This window comes from Hemicordylus capensis, chromosome 7 (genome assembly GCF_027244095.1).
Source record: "Hemicordylus capensis ecotype Gifberg chromosome 7, rHemCap1.1.pri, whole genome shotgun sequence".
Taxonomy (NCBI): Eukaryota; Metazoa; Chordata; class Lepidosauria; order Squamata; family Cordylidae; genus Hemicordylus; species Hemicordylus capensis.
The window spans coordinates 27,482,535-27,497,002 of NC_069663.1; the positions used below are offsets into that span (position 1 = coordinate 27,482,535).

Consider the following 14,468-nt stretch of genomic DNA (forward strand, 5'->3'; position numbering starts at 1 on the left):
CCTCGCGTCCCTAAAGAAGAGCATGCACACCTGGGAGTCAGACTTGCAGGGCTCACAAACAAGCACGTTGTCACTCCGATCATGTGCAGAGTGCCTTTCCTTCTCCTCTTCCCTAGAATCCAGTCTTGCTAGGCAAAGACCTAGTTAATGCTCTTGAGCTCAAGGGGGACCCTATACGGGTGGCAAATGCTGCTACCTCTATCTGTTTCAGAAATCTGGTATGTGGTACACAGCTCACCTGTATGTATGTATTGGTTTATTTCGGCCCAAGGCCAGCATAAACCTGCCCAGCCATAAATGCACTTTGCTCCTGCTGTGCCCCCCCAGCCCCCGCCTCCACGGCTCCAGCCCTTCCCATCTGTCTCTGGAAAGTCATCTCCTTCTGCACATGTGCAGAGTGCTTTCTGCTGGTTCCATGGCTGGGAGAGCAGCAGATCTCGGCGGGTGGCGAGTAAGACTTCTCGTTCAAGAGCTGCTCGTGTAGTGGCAAAGAGTCCATCGAGCCGGACTCCCAGGGTCGGATCCTGCCTGGCCCTCAAGCGGCAACGTGGGCATAGGAATGCCGGCGGCCTGCCTCTCACGGGCTAGTTGTCCGGGTCGTGGCGAGCGGATGCCAGGCTGGTCCGGCCTCGCTGGAGCGCCAGGAAGGAGCGACTCGGCCGGTGCCAAGCGCCTCTCTCCGCCCCGGCAGCCCCTGAGCCTGTGCAGAGCGCCCTGCTGGGAGGGGGCCCGCCTGGCTTGCACCTGCAGCTTGGGCGGGGGAGGCGGCAGCACGCGCACCGCCGCGCTCATCACCATGTGAAAGGCAAGGCAGCCCCGCCGGCGGCGGCGGCGGCTCTCTCTCTCCAGCGAGGCTGTGTGTGTGGAGGCTGCCGCCTCGGCCCGCGCCGGGCTCTCCTCCCGCTGGCTCTGCTCGCCGCTCCATGGCGGAGGAGCCCCGCCGGGCCGCCCAGAGGCCGCGCCCGATGGTCAGCCGGAGCGGCGGAGCAGCCCTGCGCGCCGGGTGAGCTGGAGCCGCGCCGGCCGGCAGCAGCAGCAGCAGCACGTGCGCCGGGCTGGAAGTTGGCGGGGGAGGCGCGGAGCTGCCTGCTCGGGAGGGGGCGCCGCTGCTGGCGGCCTGGGCCGGGCGGCGGGAAGGAAGACGAGGGGGGCAAAGTGTGGCGCGGCGGCGGCCAGGCTAGCAGCAGGGCTCGGCCGTGGGGCGGGCGAGCGGGCTGGGGCGCCGCCGGCGAGCGCATGGTGGCGGGCGGCGGCGTGGCGAGGGCTGCTGCTCCGAGCCTCCGCTGGGGCAGCAGCGCCCCCAGCCAACATCTCCAGCTCTGGGGGGCTCGGCCTGGCCATCGGTGGGGAGCGGCGCTGCTGCTGCTGCCCGAAGCGCAGGGTGGGCGGCGGCGGCGAAGTTTGGAAGCGGGGGGCGTTTGGAGGAGGCGGCGGCGGCGCGGCGGCGGCGAGACCCCCCGAGGGGCGGGGCCTCCCCTCCTCCCGGCACGGGCATGGGTGGGGCTTGCTTGGGGGGCTTAATGAGCGCGACCTGGAGCGGGGCTTAGACGGGGCGGGCGGGGGCGCGGCCGGGGTGGGTGCCCTGCAGGCTGGCTTGCGGGGGGCGAGCGGGGGGCTCTCTCGCGCGCGAGCAGCACTCGGCGGCAGCAGGCAGAAGGGGAGAAGCGCCGGCCCGCCGGGTCGCGCCCCTCCTGGAATGGCCGGGAGCCGCGCAGCCAGAGGAGCCGGCGGCGGCCGCCTCTTCCCCGACCCGCTCGCGGGCTGCCTGCAGACCTCCGGCTGACCGCCGCAGGCTGGGGACGGGATGCTGGGCTGGCCGGGGCTTGGGCGGCTCTTCGGTCCGCTCTTCTGCCCGTCCAGCCTGCCCTGCCCTGCCCTGCTTCTCCGGCCACCCCCGGAAAGGAGTCCATGCTCCGAAACCGCCCGGAGCCCTCGGAGGCGGCGGCAGCAGCGGCAGGCGGGCCGCCTAACATGCCCTTTCGCCAGCCTCGCTTCCTTGGGAGGAGGAGGAGGTAAGGAAGTTCGCGCTCCGCCTGCGGGGCTGCTGGCCGCTCCGCGTGTCTCTGCCGTCCGAGGAGGGAGCCGAATGGCGGGCGGGGGGGGGGCAGGCTGCTTGGCTCCCCTCTCCTTCGGCCCCCCGCCCGCCCCGCTCCGGGCAGACGCGTCCGGGGGGGGGGTGTCCTGCCGGGAGGGAGCCGCTGCCTGGCGTGGCCTGGTGCCTGAAGGGGAGCCCCGTGTGGCTGGGGGGTCTCGAGGCCGAGGAGGCTGCAGGATGCAAGCGCAAGGACGCCTCCCTCCGGCGCCGTCGGGGTCTCGCTGCCCGGCGCGCCTTGCCACCCTTCGGAACTCCTGCCCCAGGGGAGGGGAAGGGGCTGCGCACCTTTCCGTTATCTAGAGAGTGGAGTTTGCAGCAGCAGCCCGGCTGGGATGGCCCATCTCGAGGCTCGGCTGAGGAACTGGCAGGCACAGAGGTCCCTGGAAGGCGGCCATGGCCGGGCCGGATCCCTCCGTACCAAAAATGCTCTTTCGAGAGACACCAAGAAATGCCAAAGCACTCGCGGTTCCAGCGCTAGGAAGGGAGATGCCTGTTTCCAATCCCCAAAAGTGTTAGCATTTTAGAGGCTTGATCCTCATGCGTGATTTCGCGCATATTTATTGATTTAACACATTTCTATGCCACCCCAGACATACGTCCCTAGGTGGTTCACAATCTAGAAACGCAACAATTGAAACATTAACACAAATAAAACTGTTTAGAAACCGATTGAAAACTCTAAAACTATAAGCTTGACTTAACAGGTATGTTTTCAGAGCCTCCCCAGAGAAGGGGAGGCTCTAATTTTGTTAGGATGCACGTTCCAGAGTCCTAGGGCAACCCTAGGAAAGACCCAGTTTTGAGTGGCTACCAACGGAGCCGGTGGAAACTGCAACTAGATGATTTTATTAGGCAGCGGGGTTGACGAAGAAGAAGGCGCTCTCTTAAATACCTCAGATTCAGGCCATGCAGGGCTTTATAGGTCATAACCAGCACTTTGTATTTTGCTCAGAAACTTATTGCCAGCCAGTGTAGTTCTTTTAGAATGGGTGTAATGTGATTCCTTTGAGTAACCCCAGAGACCAACCTGGCTGCTGCATTCTGCACCAGCTGCAGACAAGGTACAAAGGCAGCCCAACGTACAGTGCATTGCAGTAGTCAAGTCTGGATGTTACCAGAATATGCACCATTATTTTAAGATCATTTATCTCCCAAAATGGACATAGCTTGTGTATCAGCCAAAGTTGATAGAAAGCTCTCCTGGCCACCGCCTCAACCTGAGAAATCAAAGAGGTTTTGGTCCAGAAGTACTCACAGACTACATACCTGCGCTTTCCAGGGGAGTGCAACCCCATCCCCAACAGGCAGCTCTAACGTCTAAGCAAGCCACTTCCTAAGTTCTGATCTCCCACAGTGAGTGCCACGATCTTGCTTGGATTCAGCCTCAATTTGTTCTCCCTCATCCAGCCCATTACCTTCTCCAGACAGGCATTTAGGGAAGTTAGGCAATTTCCTGATGAAGTTGACATGGAGAAATCAATTTGGGTGTCATCCGCATACATCCCTTGATGATCTCTCCCGTGGTTTTATATAGATGTTAAAAAGCATTGGAGATAGAATGGAGCCTTCCAGGACTCCATACCGGAGCTCTTGCTTTGAAGAGCAACAGTCTCCAAGCGACACCATCTGGAACCTACCTAAGAGGTCGGAGTGGAACCACTGCACAGCCGTGCCTCTCACTCCCAGCCCCTTCAGCGCTCCACAAGGATACCATGGTTGATGGTATCAAAAGCCACCAAGAGATCCAAAAGGATCAACAGAGTCACACTCCCCCTGTCAGTTCCTAATTTGAGGTCATCCCACTTGTGTGTGGCCGCACATATATCTTTCCACTAAAGCATGGGTTTTGTGATGATTGTTGCTACAGGCTCCAAGTTGTGTAATGTTTTAGTCCAGGGGTTCTCGCCCTGGGATTTCCAGATGTTGGACTACAACTTGCATCAAGTGGCCTTTGTGATTGGGAATGATGGGAATTGTAGTCCAGCAGCACCTGGGAACTCCAGAGTGAGAATCCCCTGGCTTAATGCCTGTGATGAAATGGTGCAGGACTCCTTTGCTGCCAGTCGACAGAGAACTCTTTGGAGCTGCCAAGAGGCAGTTAGAGAGAGACAGTTGGAAGCTGGAAGGGAAGTTCTGCTGGGGTGGGGATTTGGGTCTCCAAGAGGAGTTGTTTGCGGACCCCAAGGACAGACAAGAGTGTCTCAAAGGACTGGGTTATTAGGGCAGTCTGTAATTAAGCCTGGGTTGTTGAAGTACAGTCCCAGGAAGGAGCTGGGTTCCAAGGCGAAAAGCCTTATATATTGTGTCTAAAGTAACTAAGTGCTGTGAGAAGTCCAAATTGTCCACTTTGTAACCAAGCAAGATTTCAGTCCTACTCATCAGTAATGAAACCAACCAACCCCAGAGAACATCTTTAAATCATTATTCTTCTTGTTTTGTTTTAAAGTACATCTGAGGCTTGTTTAACTAGACACAGTATATAAGGCTTTTCGCCCTGGAACCCAGTTACTTCCTGGGACTGAACTTCAACGTGGAGCCAGCGTGGTGTAGTGGTTAGAGTGCTGGACTAGGACCGGGGAGACCCGAGTTCAAATCCCCATCCAGCCATGAGACTTGCTGGGTGACTCTGGGCCAGTCACTTCTCTCTCAGCCTAACCTACTTCACAGGGTTGTTGTGAAAGAGAAACTCAAGTATGTAGTACACCGCTCTGGGCTCCTTGGAGGAAGAGCGGGATATAAATGTAACAACAACAACAACAACAACACAGGCTTAATTACAGACTGCCCTAATAACCCAGTCCTTTACTTTTGAGATGGCCTTATTCTTGGAGTCTCACAGCAACTCCAATTTGAGACCATTCCTACCCAGACCCCAACTCCCCTTCCAGCTTCTAGCTGACCCTTTCTAACCGCCTCTTAGACTTGTGGGTTGCAGGCAGGAATCTCTCTCAGCCCGATCTTGGAGATGCTGCCAGGGAGGGAACTTGGAACCTTCTGCTCTTCCCAGAGCGGCTCCATCCCCTGAGGGGAATGTATCTTACAGTGCTCACACTTCTAGTCTCCCATTCAAATGCAACCAGGGTGGACCCTGCTTAGCTAAACAGACAAGTCAAGCTTGCTACCACAAGACCTGATCTCCTCTGCAAAGAGTTTTTGGCCAGTTGGAAAAAATAGAGCCCTGCCCCATTTAATCACTGCCCCATGTCACCTGGGTGGCTTTGCTGAGGTTTTCAGGGATGGTTGGACGACGGTGCAGGCGGATGTCTTCTTCCTCACCATTTTTAACTAGGCTCACCCCCTGCAAGTACAAATCTGCTTCAGGCAACCTGGGTGGGTGCGGGGAATGGGACACCCTTGAAAACTGGTTGAGGGCTGATTCTCCTCTTCCTTCCCTTTCGGATCCGAGTTATGACACAAGGGACTGACAAGTCCATTTTTTATGGACTCATAACTTCTACGGCCTTGTTTTCCAAGGTTGCGTTTAAATCTGAGTAGCTAACAGGGACTTTTCTTTGTCTTTCTCTAGTGGAAAAATGCTGTTTTTTGTTTTGGATCTGGTAGAACTAACCCTCCCCTCCAATCTCTCTGCTGGTCTCTCGCCCCATCTCCTTTTATTCAGACTGCAGAATGTGGATTGCTTGTCTCCTCTGTGGGTCTCTCCCTTTTTCTGGGTGGGACTAGAAGGGATGCCAGGCTCCCTTCCTGGTTTTTTTGCTGATTCGCCAGATCCCGACTGTAGTTGGGGAGCAAAGGTTGTATTAGGGACATGAAATTGACCAGGCCGACAACAGGTTTAAGAGTTGGAAAAAGTTTCAGAAAGGCTTTGCTTCCCATGTTGGGTATTCGTGGTTTTTTTGCCCCTGCTGCCACCTCTGGTCAAACAGGTGTTGCCTGCTGCACCTGTTTGACCCCGGGCAAAAGATGGGATTCTTCTTGCACACAGCCTCCAGCTTTCTGGGCAAATATGCCTTCTATTTCTAGCTTTTTGCCAGACCGAACCTGTGTCTGGGTTTCAGGGCACCTCTTCTCGTTGGCCACCAGAAGCCTTAGAGATCAGAATAATTTCAACAGGTAGCAAAAAAAAAAAGAAAAGAAAGAAATATACTTGAGAATGGTGCACAGTCCTGCCACAAAAAAATTCATATCCATTTACCAGACTATGAGAATTGAACTTGGAACCCAGGATGCGTGCCGTCTGTCGGCAGCTTAGACTCGATGAGCTGAAAACTCCCTTCCCAGTTCCTCGTTGAGTCAGGGTTGGTGGGGTTTATCTGGTGGTAGGACAGTCCTCTGCGCTGTGCTTTTGCTTCCTAGGCTCAGCCTTGGATCTGGAACATGTTTGTTTGTTTATTTATTTATTCGATTTCTATACCGTCCTTCCAAAAATGACTCAGGGCAGTTTACACAGAAGCTCCTAATACGAGAGAGTTGGAACAGATCAGAGACCCCGGCTGTCCAGCGTCCTGCTTGCACAGTGGCCAGGAAACACCAAGATGCCTCTGGAAGGCTCACAAACAGTGTTCCCTCTAACAGGAATTCCCAGATGTTGACTACAACTCTCATAATGCCCAGCCAAAGGCATTGCAGCTGGGGATGCTGAGGGTTGTAGTGAACAACATCTGGGGATCCCTGTTAGAGGGAACACTGTTCACAAACCAGACACGAAGGCCGCAACCCTTGCCTAGAGTGTGTCCCCAGCACCTAATATTCAGAGGTAGACTTCCTCTAAACATGGAAGCTCCGCTTACCTAACTCGGCTCAGACCTTCATTTAAAGCAAATTGTAATCACTCTTGTTAGAAGCATCAGGTTGATTTTTTTGATGCAGAGCCAACCAAACCTTGAACTCCTCAGCAAAACCTCTCCGTTTCATTGTAGTGCATGGAGGTTATGGAAGAACCTCTCTTGAGGCGTTCCCGTTCATGTAAGAGGGTCTGCTGGCAGTGGTGGGGCTCATTCCTATATTTTCAGGGTGTCCAGTCTGGGATTTTGCAGTGCTCTGTGCTCCCTGTCATTTGGGATATGTTTCCTGGGAGACCAGGTCTGGTGGTGATGGGCGCACGTTATCCCCTTTGCTAAGCAGGGCCTACCTTGGTTTGCATTTGGATGGGTGACTAAATGCGAGCGCTGCACGGAATTCGCCTTAGGGGATTGCAGTGGAGCAGTGGTGTAGAGTATTTGCTTGCATGCAGAAGGTCCCAGTTTCACTCCCTGGCAGCATTTCTAGGTAGGGCTGGGAGAGGCTCCTGGGAGAGGCTCCTGCCTGGAACCTTGGACCGATGCTACTAGTCAGCGTAGACAATACTGGACTGGATGGGCCAATGGTCTGGCTGCTTATATACGAAGGCAGCTTCCGGTGTTCAAATTGGTCTTATTTTCAAATGGGGTTTTTCCCCGGTCTCTTAATGCATTGTGAGTTCTGACTTGGGCCCAAAGGCTTCTCAGATGCAACATTGTCAGTGTGAGCTTCAAAAACCATCCACATTTTATTTAAGTTTTGCTCAGCTTGCTTCTTCGGCACCCTTCTCCCCCCTGCGTGGCGCTGCCTGGCCCCAACGCGGGGATGTCCCACACCAACGGCCACTCACTGCAGGCGTTCTGCTGTGCTGGTCCATCCAAGGGGTGTGCTCAGGGCCCCTTGCTATGTCACAGAGGGGGCAGCGGTCTGTGAACAATCTGTGAGCTGCACCTGTGGAATTGGGGGCTGTGCTTCTCAGCTCACATACAGCTGCATTGGCACCCAGAGTCTTGGGTGGCTTGTGCCATTGAGCTGGCCCTGGAGTTGCCTGTAGCTAGGGTCCTCACACTTGGGTCCCGAGATGATGTCGGACTACAACTCCCATCACCCCCAGCCTCAGTGGCCAGGATGATGGGAGGTGTTGTCCAACCACATCTGTGGAGCCACATTTGAGAACCTCTGGTATCAAACTGGGGAAATTCTGGCTCTTTGGAGACTGGAGGCATCCTCTTAGGACTTTGATCTCAGAGGTTTTGATGGAGAGCGGTCAAAACGCTTCCCCCAACCCCGCCTGCCCATCAGTCTAGCCCTGTCTGCTACCTGGCTACCCTGGTGTGGTGCAATGAAGCGTCGGGGGTCCTCTTGTGCCAATAACCCTGAAGCAGGCCTCCCACTTCTCTCCCCCCCTTTGAAACTCATCTGGGTCTCCTTCCGCTGGCCCTCTCTGGCCGATCTCCTCCGGGGCAGGCAAGCGAGGGCCACGGACTCCCCTGCCTTTTCCTCAGACCTCCGAGTTCGTATCTGGCCATTTCCTCCCCCCTCCCGGCTTTTGTTGCTCTGCGTGCACCGAAGAAATGCACCTGCTCGAGACCTTCGTCCCTGGGCTGAAAGTTACCGGAGTGGGCAAAGCCTTGGCGGAGCATGATTTGGGCCCTGGTCTTCTCGCCCTCCACCCCTTCTACGCCATCTGAAGCGTGTGAAGATGTCGGACGAGGGTTGGGCACTCCGTGCGGGTGCGCATTGGTATGCGTAAGGCAGCATGTCTATTGATGATCTGAATTTTATATGCGCGAGAGGTGTGGGTTTTGTATTGGTATGTGCGAGAGGGTGCGAGTGCAGTTGTGTGTGCCTCCGGATCGGTATGCATGAGCACTCGTGCGCGCGCTTGATGCAGAGTGGGGGGGGGGCCTGGACGTGCAACCAGCAGAGTGTGGCAAGAGCCGGCTTGTAGGCTTGTGTCTCTGCCGGTCTGGAAGGGTTGGGTGTGTGTGTGTGTGTGTGTGTGTGTGTGAGTTTCCATCTACTGCAGACAATCTTCTCCTTGCTTCTGCTCCTTGTAACTGTGTTGGACAGCTCCGGACGGCCCTGCCAAGCAAGGGAGATTTGCGGGCTGTGCTTTCCCTTGGCAGATCGGTAACTGGGTGCTGGCAAGAGATTTGTTGCCTGAGTGGGCCTTTAAAAAGCCGCCACCAAACTGAGCTTTCCCGAGGTTAAGCAGGGAAGTTGAATGGAGCTCAGCCAGTTACCGGAGAGCTTCACTGGGTAAAACCAAAACTCTGGTACGGCCACATTTGGAGTACTGAGTATAGTTTTGGTCCCCGTATCTTAAGACATAGTCGAGCTGGAGAAGGTGCAGAAGAGGGTAGCCAAGATGTGGGGGGCCTGCAGCCCCTTCCTTAGGAGGCAAGGCTACAACACCTGGGGCTTTTTAGTTTGCAAAAGAGACGGCTACCGGGAGGCATGCTAGAGGTGTTCAAAATTATGCAGGGAGTAGAGAGAGTGGATGGAGGGAGAAATTTCTCCCCCTCTCACAACATGAGAGAGGTCATCCCATGAAAGTGATGGCTAGGAAATTTAGGAATGACAAAAGGAAGTACTTTTTCACACAGTGCATTATTAAACTGTGGAACTCTCTGCCATGGGATGTGGTGATGGCCACTAGCTTGGATGGATTTAAAAGGGGCTTAGACAAATTCATGGAGGACAGGTCTAAGACTGGCGACTACTAATTGTATAGGCCAGTTTCAGAGGCAAGATGCTTCTAAATCCCAGGTGCAGAGGAGCAACAGCAGGAGAGAGGGCACACCTTCATCTCTTGTCTGTGGGCCTCCCAGAGGCATCTCCTACACACAGAGTGGCTAATGAAATGCTGCAATGAGAAGTCCACAAGCCAGGCATGAAAGCAGTCGCTCTCTTCTGTTGTTCATTCCTCATACCTAGTGTTCTGAGGTATTCTGCCTCTGTACATGGAGGTTCTGTCATTTATTTATTGCATTTGTATGCTGTCCCGTCCAAAAAGCTCTGGGCAGTGCACAACAGCAACAACACCTGCGAGTCGATCATTTAAAAAGAATCAATACAAAAACAAATTTTAAAATAGTTTAAAACCACCGAACAATTAAAAACAGTTTTAAAACCCTGGAAGCCCAGACCAAACAAATAGGTTTTCAGGGCTCTTGAAGGCCCACAATGAACCCAAGCTATGGATTTCTGCCGGGGGTGCATTCCACAGCCCAGGCGTGGCTACAGAGAAGGCCTGGTTCTGAGTCACCACCCGATGTACAGGTGGGAACTGGAGACGGACCTCCTCAGATGACCGTCTCAGACGGTGGGGATCATTCAGAAGGAGGCACTCTCTCAATGAAGCCGGGCCTTTGTGTCGAGAGAGGCTGTCTGTATCCCCCAACTGACATTTAGGGCCAAGAGCTGATGATGTGATGCTGTTTTATCATAATATTTTGAACCCTCCCTAAGGGGTCTGGGGAGAGGAGAGCTGGTCTTGTGGTAGCAAGCATGACTGTCCCCTTAGCTAAGCAGGGTCTGCCCTGGTTACATATGAATGGGAGACTAGAAGTGTGAGCACTGCAAGATCTTCCCCTCAGGGGATGGAGCCGCTCTGGGAAGAGCATCTATGTCCCGAGTTCCCTCCCTGGCAGCATCTCCAAGATAGGGCTGAGAGAGACTCCTGCCTGCCACCTTGGAGAAGCCGCTGCCAGTCTGGGCAGACAAAACTGAGCTAGATGGACCAATGGCCTGACTCAGTATATGGCAGCTTCCTATGTTTCTGCCCACCCAACAAGAGGGACCTTTGCTTCATGTGCCGATGTTGAGAGAAGCCAAACTGCCATGCATGCAGGACAGGGACTTCTCTGTGGTTGCCCCCAGGTTCTGGAATGCTCTCCCAGCAAATGGCCACTCTTTGACATCTGTGGCTGCTTTTCTAAAAAACTGCTAAAGATCCTTTTATTTGTTCAGGCTTTGACCCCTTCAGGGCTGTTGGGTCTCTCAGCTTTCCTGCTTCTGTTTGTCTTTTTAATGGTTGGGTGTTCCACCACCCCCCCCCCGCCTTTTAAAAATGGTTTTTATTGTTTCACTGATATTAAGGTTTTAGATGTAACTTTTGTGGAATCTTACTGTATTTTAACTTTTGTGAACCACCTTGGATAAGATGCACTATGAATGGCGGTGTAGAATTTGAACAATAAATACACATTATTATCTTGGGCTCAGAAAGGGCACGCATATGTGGGTGGGGTGGGGTGGGGACAGTCCTATCTTTATAACCTGTAATATGTGCTGTTCTGATGGTTGCCTTTCCTCTTCACTGTCCGGGTGGCAGAGCTGTAGCTGAGTGAGTTTGCCTCTGCCGCGTAGTCGCTGGGATGCTTTAAATTTTGGGAGAAATGCCTCTGTGCTGGCAAGGAGCTGGAGCACAATGAGGAAGATGACAGCTGTTCTTGAGGTCAAGGCTTGAAGGTAAAGCGTGCCATCGAGTTAGTGTCGACTCCGGGCGCCCACAGAGCCTTGTGGTTGTCTTTAGTAGAATGCAGGAGGGGTTGACCATTGCCTCTTCCCATGCAGTATGAGATGATGCCTTTCAGTATCTTCCTAGATCGCTGCCGCCCGATACGGGCGTTTCCCATAGTCTGGGAAACACACCAGTGGGGATTCGAAGCGGTAACCTCATGCTTGCTAGGCAAGTCATTTCCCTGCTGTGCCATTAGCAAGCATGAATGGTCCCCTTTGCTAAGAGGTGTTTGTCTTGGTTTCTGTTTGGATGGGTGACTACATGTGAACGCTGTAAGGTGTTCCCCATAGGGCAGTGGTTCCCAATTTGGAGTCCTCCAGATGTTGCGGGACTACAACTCCCATCACCCCCATACCGTAAGTTGTAGCTGGGGAGTTGCAGCTCAGCAACATCTGGAGGCCCCCAGGTTAGAGGATGGGGCCATAGCCGAGTGAGAGAACATCTGCTTGGCAGACAGGAGGCCCTAGTTGCCTTCCTTATCTGGCAGCCTCTCCAGGTAAGGCTGGGAGAGATTCCTGCCGCTAGAAGGACCCACCGCCTGACTCAGTAGGAGGCAGCTCTTCTGAGCAGCTCCCTGTAGTAGGTGCAAAGTGGTCCCGAGAGGAGGAGCAGGGCCGCGGAGGAGAGCCACTCTGCGCTGCTTCGCCGGTGGAGCGCTGCCTGTTGCTAGTGGGAAGTGCTGTGCTCTCCAAGGACGGCTGCATCCCGGATGGCCATTTCTGTCTGGGTTCAATGTCTTTTATATTGTATCCAGCCCCCAGGAGGGCTTCTCCTCTCCCTCTCCAGAGTTGCACTGAGCGCTGAGGATTTTAATTATAACTCCAGCAAGGGAGTTGGCGATAATTGAGCTAAATTTGTGTCATCGTTTATGCTAATATATATTTTTTATTTTTTATTTTGCAATTAGTGGCTTTTTAGCAAGATTCCTCTTTCATGCTCAGCTCCCTGCCATTGCCTTGGGAGAGTTGTCAGCCTGCGTTTCCTTTCTTTTCTCCCCCGAAACCCACCCCCCCATCAACAACTGGATTTATTGTGTAAAGCTTCTGGTTTTGGTGGAGAGCTGCTTTTATGTCTCCCCCCCCCCGCCCACTGCAAAGTAGTAAAATAGCAGAATCTTTTGCAAATTAGACAATCTAAGCCTTTCAGGGGGTCTCAGACTTGGGTCCCCAACAGGGATACCCAGGTGTTGTTGACTACAACTCCCATAATCCCAAATGCAATAGCTTGGCCATTGCAACTGGGGATTATGTAGTCAACAACACCTGGGAATCCCTGTTAGCAGGGAACACTGCTCCCCTGATGATGTTGGACTACAACTCCCATCGTCCAACATCTTGCCTAGTGTTGTCCTTCCCAGAGTGGTTAATCTGATGCATCTAGGAAGCCCACAAGTAGGACATTGACACTAAAGGCCCTCCCCTATTGTTTGCCTGCCAGCAGCTGCTGTTCCAAGATATACTGCTGCTGAACATGGAGGTTACATCATGACCAGGAGAGCTGGTCTTGTGGTAGTAAGGATGACTTGTCCCCTTAGCTAAGCAGGGTCTGCCCTGGTTGCATATGAATGGGAGACTTGATGTGTGGCTGTAAAATATTCTGTAAAATACACTGCAAGATTATATTCCCCTCAGGGGATAATGGGGCCGCTCTGGGAAGAGCATCTAGGTTCCAAGTTCCCTCCCTGGCAGCCTCTCCAAGATAGGGCTGAGAGAGACTCCTGCCTTCAACCTGGGAGAAACCACTGCCAGTCTGTGTAGGCAATACTGAGCTAGATAGACCAATGGTCTGACTCAGTCTGTGGCGGCTTCCTATGTCAAATAGCCACCGATAGAGCCTCTGCCTCCATGGATCCCCCTGATTTCTCTTTAAAGCCATCTGAAGGGCTTTGTGCACACACACCCCACGCCTCCCCACCCCAGCTGCGGCTGCAACAACTGAAGCTCATCCTAGCGTTAGGGACACCTCCGATAGGGGCCGGGCCGTGTCGTCAACAAGGAGTCCCAAGTCAGACCAGATGCAAGTGATTTTATCTGCAGAGTGTTTAGCAAGCAAGTCACAGCCGGCTCCAGAGCGAGCGGCAGCCTTATCCCAGGAAGGGCCGGGTCTGATTAAGCCACAACCGCTCTGAAGGCGGCCGCGGCTGCTGGGCAGATGCCGTGCTGCCATCCAGGGGGCTCTAGAGTGGATAGAGAAGCGTCATTAATTTGCCCCCTGCCTTTTAACCGATGAACAAATTCCTTCAGTTTCAAACCGGACTCTCCATAAAGTTGCCTTTTTGTGGTAGTGGAGGGAAGGCTGTGAAAGAGCTTGCGATGTAGCAGAGGGGTTCCTCCCTGCCTTGCGCCCCCAGATGGTTTGGGACCACAGCTCCCATGATCCCCAGCCACAATGGCCTTTGGTCGAATGCCCCAGATCACCCCTGGAGAATGAGGAGGAGAGAACGAGGACGGTGGGGTGTTTTTGCACTTTAGAAGGTTTGGGGACTTGAAAGAAGGCGAGAGCGAGAGAGCACCAAACTTTCTAGCCCCTGTGACTTCGGCCACGAGCTTGACTTCCAAGAAGTTCTTTGGCTGCCTCCTGCATTTCGGAGGCCCTTGCAATGGCATGGGGTGGCAGCGACCAGAGTCGGGATACAAGCGTTAGGTTTGCAGATCTGTGTGTTTGGCGTGGTGTGTGTGTGGAGGGGGGCGGGATCTGTTCTGCCCACCGTGTCCCCCACCGGTTGGATCTGGGGACTTCTTGCTTGGCACGCAGGCCTGCTTTTCTGCTTGGTTGCTCCTGATAGCTTCACAAATGCTGCAATTGACTGAAGAAAACTGTGAGCAAGTGAAGAAGGAAGCAGCCCGTCAAGGTGTCTGAGAAGGGCATACCGGGATGGCGGGTTGGAGCCGAGTGCCTTCCTTGTTGCTCCCTCCCCAACTCCTCCTTGTGTGAAGTACACAGGGAGGAGGGGGAGCAAGCGTGCATTGTCCCCTTAGCTAAGCAGGGTCCAGCCTAGTTTGCATTTGGATGGGAGACTCCAGGTGAGCATTGTAAGATATCTCCCTGAGGGGATGGGGCCGTTCTGGGAAGAGCATCTGTGTGCTTGCATGCAGAAGGTTCCAAGTT

At 54.1% G+C, this 14,468-nt stretch overlaps 1 protein-coding gene across 3 annotated transcripts in view; it reads left to right on the plus strand.

Annotated features, from left to right (window-relative positions):
• The first annotated feature begins 834 nt into the window (after nt 1-834).
• The window catches only part of NPAS1 (neuronal PAS domain protein 1), a 64,483-nt gene continuing 50,849 nt past the window's right edge, over nt 835-14,468 (plus strand). Inside the window, exon 1 of one of the 3 annotated variants that reach the window (XM_053267379.1) lies at nt 835-1,003. The gene's annotated coding sequence lies outside the window, so the exon portion shown is untranslated. Of the gene's footprint in view, nt 1,004-1,589; nt 2,013-11,205; nt 11,309-14,468 lie in introns of those variants that run through there. The other 2 variants (XM_053267377.1, XM_053267380.1) reach the window with 2 other exon arrangements.